The following is an 8,294-nucleotide window of genomic DNA, read 5'->3' as shown; positions in this document are numbered from 1 at the left end:
AGCAGCACAAATGGTATATTGATATATGGGAAGTCGATTGTACACAATAAATACAAAAACACACAGAATATGGTGGGTGTGGCATTGTGTCCCATTCAAGTTGTAAAAGCTTTTTGGCGATTGACCAAACTTGTGTGATGTCTCGCGTTGTCTTGGTGAAACACTACACCTTTCCTGTTGATTAGTTCTGGCCTTTTCTGTTTAAGTGCATCATTCAGTTTGTCCAGCTGATGACAATGGACTTCCGAATTAATTGATGTGTTACCCGGTAAAAGCTCAAAAAAACGATTCCTTTAAAATCCAATCAAACAGACAGCATTAGCTTTTTTTTGGTGAATATCGGCTTCGGAAATGGTTTGAGTCGGTTCATCTTTTTTAGTTGGTTTAACGTTGTTGTATACAACCCATTTTCGTCCACAGTGATGATGCGCTTTAAGAACGGATCATTTTCGTGACGTTTGAGAAGCGAATCGTAAACGTCAATGCGGCGAGATTTCCCACAGATTTCTCTCTGTGAGAATATGGGAAACCCATACATCGAGCTTCTATGATAATCTCAGGCCTATCAAGTGGCCATAAACTGTTGAATTTGATAAATTTAACCTCTATCCGATCTCACGTGTTGTTATTCGCCGGTTCGCATCAACTAATGTCTTTATCAGGTCTTTATTAGCCTCCCGAACGTGATGCATCTTCGACATTACAATTGCCGGATCCAAATTTAGCGAACCAGTTCTGGCACTGGCGTACTGTCAACATACCTACTCCATATACATCGTTCAATTTCTTTCTGGCTTGAACAGCATTTTTACTCTTTCGGTAGTAAAACAGTAAGATATGTCGAAATCGCTGCTTATCGTTCTCCATATTAAAAAGGGCACCAACCAAAACCTACTGCGTAGAATTAATTGGAATTTTTCAAACACAAGCCTTGCTATACGAGCTCTCAAAACATATAAAAATTAAACGGCTTAAGGGTACAGTTGGGTGCAAAAAAATACAATTACATCCTCTGTCGGGAAAAAATGAAATATCTTTCCGAACAACCTAAAATTTTTTAGGAAGGTCCGATGTGCAATACCTTGTAGAAGGCTCCGAAGAAGGAATGGATTATATTTTTATTTTCTTCAATTTGTAACAATCGGTATTGTAGTAGTTTTTCCAAAACTTTGGAAAACTATATCTGTAGCTACAAGGTCACACTCTGGCAACTTTTTTAAATTCAGATTATGTATTCGATAGTATACCTTCAATGGAGTAACCGATTGAATGTAGATTTAAATTTTATTCAATCAGGGGTGGTTTCTATTTCATTGAATTCATATCGAATGAAGCAAATAATTCATATTTCCAAATTAGAAAGTTATAAATAAGACAGTTTTACCGGTATTGAATGCTGCGATTTTCACCTAAATACTTAAATAGCGTTTCTTGTTCTCTAAGTTTTGCTAAAATAATTAAAACTGTGAGAGAAGATACTGCAGTTGTGTTTTGCCTAGTTTAGTCAATGAAACAGAAAAATGCCGGTTTGGGATTGGTAGTGGAGCTAACTTGAACTGTTGAAGGAAATAGTCAATCTCCTGTTATAGTTATTAACCCGTAAGGATCATCGCTATATTTTAGATACCACTACATCAAAAGTAGTTCGAATACGTAAATGTCTAGATAGTTGATCTCCTTTGTAATTGCCTGCGAAAATCTTGAATTTGGTGTTTGGTGGAATTTTGAGCAGCATATTTTTCATGTCGGTTAAACTTGTGCAGAGGGACAAAACACCAATCTTATTGAATAGACATTCAGGAAGAAATTGCACCGAATATAGTGACAGAAACTGAAGACTAGTAGTGCAGGGAAAAAATTACGGATATAATCTTTACGAAATGGAAACATTTTTGTAATAATAATATAAAATTAAATATATACGTCCCAAAAAAGATTTTGGATTTATTTCTTTTTTTCACTATTTATTCTCAATTCTTTATAACGCATTAGAGCTAAATACGTTTGACAAAGAAACCATTGACAGTAACGATTCTGAAGTGCTAATTGATACACGTGTTTTCAATTGAATGAAATTAAATAAAATTAGAGAAAATCTTATAAAGTTCAAACTTTATTATAAAATATTTAAATATCAGTATATACTCGTATATCGTTTTTAATTGACTATACTTAATTTTTACTATTTTTTTAACAATACCTCTGTCAGCTTTTTTTTCGTCGTTTTATTTATAATTTTTAATAGACAAATTAACGAACAGATGCTAAACATTACATACGTTTATATATATATATATTAAGCGGAATAGTTTTTCATGTACATGCATACATATCTATGTAGTAATACTGATTACTGCACAGATATGTAGATACTAAATATTAGTATTACCTACAAGACCTACTTAATAGTTGTAGTTAGCTTCGTACTGCATTCTCTCGAACTAGTAAACAAATTAAAAGTCTGATTATATATATCTTCCCTTTAATATTATATATAAATTGAAAATTCCTTTATTGAATTGAACATTGAATCAATGTCATTGATGTCTTTATGTTACAACTGTTACTAAATTACGCCCCAAATTGATTTTGTTTATATTGTCAATGATATTGTCAGTGGGAAATTATGGACAAAGTTCATATATAAGGTTATGTGTACTTTTTATATGATAAACTTTAGCCTTCACATTGCGTTCTTTACACGCGACTGTAGGTAAAGTGACGAAGTTGGACCACAATAAGGAAATACAGTGAGCAAATAACATTGTTTTGAAATAAGAAACATTTGCAGTTCTACATTCTGATATATAGACAAATTCGGCATTAGAGTGATAAATAATCCAAAGTCTTACGTAGACTAATTTCAAATTTTATGAGTGCCAAAATTGAATCACCGAATTTTTTTGAAGGATTTCGCGAAGTGTGAACTATAATAAAAAAACCCAGAAATTAGCGCCTTCAACGAACGTAAGCGAAAAAGCCAGAAGAGAAAGAGTAGAGTAACAATTAATCATCATTCGAGGGATTCACATTTGCACATTCGCAATAAGGAAACATTTCTAAGAAAACGCGCCCCAACCAACGGAGTCCAGCATGGCGTATACGTAATACCCAATCCGAAGTCGAAACCTTAGAGGAGAACTCGTCTCGTATTTTCGCTTGCAAATTGGAGTTGATCGACTGTTCCACCACAGTGCCAAAGAAATTTCTCTTTTTTCTGCTTTTCGGTGCGCGTCTGACTTAGTTTTGCACGTCGGACTCGTTTTGGCGGAGGCGCTAATTGGTGTCGCAACAATTTTTGTGATTCATTTTGTTTATAATTTTACCATGTGATATTTGAAAACGTTTTTGTGGTCAATTTGAGTCTATAAATGTTTTTATTATTTAAGTGTTTTTATTTTTTTTCAATAATTAATACGTTTTGAATATAATATTTTTTATGAAAACAAAAAAATTTCCAATGAATTCAGTTATTGTGCTTTTCTGTAATGCCTAAAATCTGCATGAGATACTGATTTCCATACAATATTGAATATTTAAAATTTTGAACTCATGAATAAAATTTTGAAGCGACGCTAAACAGCGATTTTAAATAATCAGGAATAATCGCAGACAAATTTCTTCATTCACTGTGCACAATGAATGAAATGAGTGCACACATACTTATAAGTGCATATAATGATTTAAGACTCATTGGGTATAAAGTTAATGAAGGCAAATATGTTGGTGTTATTGCCTAAAAATATCCAGTGTTCAGGGGCGCTGTTTTCAACAAAATACATACAAAATTTGAATCTTAAGTTCCATGATTGCGAATTTTAGGCTATGGAGCAATAGAAGTATTATTGATTGAGTTCTTCCCATGAAATTAAGCATACGAAGCATAGTCAAAAAATAACGAGAATTTTTATTTATTTTAAAAGTTTTTATTTAACCCACAATGTTCATCTTATCTTTTTGAAAACATCTGAAAAATCTCCTCTGATAAAATGCAGTTAGGTTACTATAATTATCACTTTGACACTGGTAGAACTCCTCTTAGGTGTGATCTTAAGCTTGCTTGCATATTACTGTAAATACTTATTCTTAAAGTATATTTTTGAGTTTCGTAGATAGAAAAAGTCACGATTGTGATATTACAGTGTTATGTTTCTTAAAAAATTCAAAAATGATATTCGATATATTGTTAAAATATATCTAATGATAATTCCTTCATTAGTAAATATCATCTGCTTAGTTTACTTTTATTTTTAATTATAATTTTATTGATTACAAGAAGTAGGACCACAGCTTAGTCCATCCACAAAATCTTGTTGGGTGTTTTAAAATCGTTCACACAATTCATAAAATCATGGTTGTAACATAGCATCGTCACCAAATATCTTTCTGACCATAGCGTTCGCCAGCAACTACGTATGTCGTCATCGTGACAAGATGATACATGCGGTTCATACGATGGTATGTTATATTGAAGTACCATGAAAACCTAAGTTTCTTATGCAAATAAGAACTGAAAATTCAGCAGGAAACCAAGATTTAAATATACATATGTTAATATATGGCCTGAAGTGTGGGTTACATTTTTTAAAAATAATTACATTTGGAATTAGTCTTACAGCGCCGATGTTGGTTTTTATTTGAAACATAATAACATAACATTTAAGAATTAGCATTATGTTCAAATGCACAACCCACTGCAGCCAACAGAATGTCTTGTATGTTAAGTGTGTATATGTTCCTAACATACATACTCATGTACATTGTATATTTCTTACACATCATATAATTTCGCAAATGCTTGTGTGATATTTAACAATAAATTCAACTAAAATTTTATATATAAATTAATATTGAAATATTTTAATTAAAATTCCAGTTACTTTGTATTTAAAAAAAAATTCGTTATAGCTTTGTTACAAAAATTTTTTACTTCAGATTTTAAAGGCGACGAAAAACATAAATCTGTGTAATTAAAGAAAAAGTAAGATATTGTTTTATGTTTATATTATAGCCGTCAACATTCATTCAACGCAGCAAGCTGGAATTGAATTCAAAAATATTGACATTAGAAAATTATATAGAAAAAAAATAATTTTTCCACAATAAGTTTCAAGTTTTTCGGCTTAAGAAATTAAGATAATACAATACATTAATTTCCGCATAATAATATAGCTCCTGTGATTTTTATTCCGCTATAATACATTAAACTGTGTTATTAATTAAATAATTTCAAAGGACTTTTTAAGTAAAATTAAATTTTGGTCAAATAGAAATTATTAATAATTATTTATTAATTTTAAATAAAGTACAAATTAAATTAAAGTAACTAATTTAAGCCAAGTCTGTTGCACTGATCGAGTTTATTTTATTTACTGTATTCAAATATTTAAAAATGAAATAAGATGGTGAAATTAATAAAAACTTTAATAAAGAATACGTATACATATAATGAATATGTAATTAAAAAAAAAAATATAAGCTTTGTACTTACTCTATTACTTACTCTATACTCTATGATAAAATCTTGCTATTGCTACTTGCTTTTTTTTGCAAGGAAGATTATCATTGCTGCCTTATTTTTTAATTAAAATAGATTCAAGACTTTGGTAACAGATGCAGAACTTTTTTCGAGCCGTTACATGCACTTACCTCAGTTTGTAAGTGTGAATCAATGTCAATTTGGTCAGGAACAGATATATTTTCCATAGTATAATCATTCATCCACACAGTAGGGGTTAATTTGAATATTAGAGCGAAACGAGAAAAATTTTCAAAATTTGCATTCTTTACGATAATCAATTTTAAAAGTCGTCATATTAAAAGTAATAAAGAGAAGATTTAAGAGGTTGGGAAATTACGGGAGTTTCGATATTTGAAATAATATAATAAGTATATAATTATATATAATAAATAAAGAAATTATAATAATTCTAGTATTTGAGGTTGTACTGTAATTATGCAAATATTTTAAACAAATTTTATATTTCGCATATTAAATAAATTGAACTAATATACATATATTAATGTGGTCTCAAATTTTTTTTATCAAAACAGGTTGTATAGTCGAATACTGACGACTATGTAATTTCTGGGAAGTTAATTAACTTACATTAATTTTATTTAGTGTATTTGAATATTATAAATTATTGTTTAAAAACAATTTTTTAATTGCCTTCTAATTTATTTATTTATTCAACCCTATCAACTATTTGATGAACCTTACTCTATCCAACTTGGTGGATGAAAATTATTTGTATTCCCCACTATATTTATCGATATTCTTCTCGCTTAGATTCGATTGTGTTTCTTCTTTTCAAATAAATATCAGTGAGATTCGTGCGGTCGAAAATTGCCGCATGTTTACTCGATATTATAATTATCGAGTATAATAATTATAATTATTATAATTATGAATTATAATATTTCAATCAATGAGTTATTTATTAATATTTTTATAAATGAATAAATATTTATTGTCTTAATTTATTTATGAAATCAATTTTATTTGATAATATTTATAAATTGTGAATAAAATGAATTACTACTAAAAATTGATTAAAATTATTGCAGAAAAACAAAACTAATAAATATCCAAAAAAAAAAAACAACAAAAAAACAAGAAAAAAACAAGAAAAAAACAAGAAAAGAAACATTACAAAAACAAATTGAACGCATCGACATCGAAGAAGAGAAATTGCATCGAAATTGCATTAAAAAAAAAAATTTTGTGTGATAGAATTTCGTACAAACAACAAGTAAGGATATCATATAACGTAAAATTAGTAATCAAAATACTTTACTAGAAAAAAGTAAAACTACTGTTACTGAAATGAAAACAATAAATAATAAATAAAATCATTCAATTACTTTTATCGCAGCTATTCATTTTTAAATGTTTGAATGATATTTTTAAAAAAGTGCTGCGGTGGCACTTTCTATCTGCTCTGATGCATCACTTTTAACGCATTTATTTCCCATTAATAAGCTAAGATTTTGTGTAATTAATTTCACTATTATTATTACTAAATGAAAAATTTTAAACAAATTAACTGACATAGCTTCACACTAGATTGTACATTAATAAGAAACTGATATAAATGTGTTTCCTAAAAGCGGTTCATTACTTGGTACTTCATCCAAAATCACAACCACAACTATGTTAGAATACAGATACGCAAGTAAAAAATATATTCTAGCTTTTATTCTAATTGATAAGTAACAGATCTTCATAAATTCATATCCTCTAATCGTGTCTTTTGATGCTTCAGGCATCAGGCTAACAGTTTGATTTTATTCATGCATAACATAATTCTGTTAAGGTTACAGTCCAGCCAGCTTAGCAGTGCAGCTAGCATTGCTGTAAGCGGTATGAGCGAAAGCGTTCCCACATTTGAAATTATAACTAACGAAGCGAATTAACCAGTTAATTTACTGGTTAATTAGTAATTCTATTAATACTTTTGTTTACTTATTTCAATATGTTTACCGCATATAAAATGACATAATATTGTTTCTCATTTTTTTATTATTTGCCTATTTAAATATTTATGCCTGTTACGTATTGTTCTTTATAAATATAACATTTTGTAAACATTTTGATGTTTACGAGAATGATGGTAAACATTTTGATATTAATTCGGAAAAATTATTCATCTTGGGATAAATAATAATAAGCGAATTATTCTTTAATTATTTTTTGCTGCTCTTTGAAATAACAGATTGAATTAAGAATTTTGAATACCACATTCTTTTTTAGCGCTTATGTTCATTCGGACTACTACTCTACAATCCTTAGAGTGCTAATATGGGCAGTGCCATAATATCTTGATACTCCTGTTATTTTTTAATTATTAAAATTAATTATGAATATGTGCGATATACGCATGACAAGCAATAAGTTTATCAATTTTAATTGTTTTTTTTTGTTTTTTTTTATTATTGGAGTTTATTAGCTTTTAGCTTGTTTCAAAATTATTAGTGTAAATTTGATAAAAAATGTTGTTAATTAAAAAAATTTTGGATCCCTCGCTTTATTTAGTCGTACATAAAAGCAATAAAAACCAAATGTTAAAACCTTGTGAGTACGTGACCAACACCAAATATTGATAAACTTTCTTAATGACCAAGCGTAGCAGGAGTTACTCTGAGCGTAAGTTTTATACAACATACATATGTATAATTAATATAAATTATTTATTTTTGTTATTTTTGGAAATAAAATTATTGCATTATCTATTGTACTTTCTCACTAACAGCGATCTAACGAATTAATACGTATGTCATGACTGAATAGA

The sequence above is a fragment of the Teleopsis dalmanni genome, chromosome 2 (genome assembly GCF_002237135.1).
Source record: "Teleopsis dalmanni isolate 2A chromosome 2, ASM223713v2, whole genome shotgun sequence".
NCBI classification, from domain to species: Eukaryota; Metazoa; Arthropoda; class Insecta; order Diptera; family Diopsidae; genus Teleopsis; species Teleopsis dalmanni.
This window is presented reverse-complemented; position numbering follows the sequence as displayed.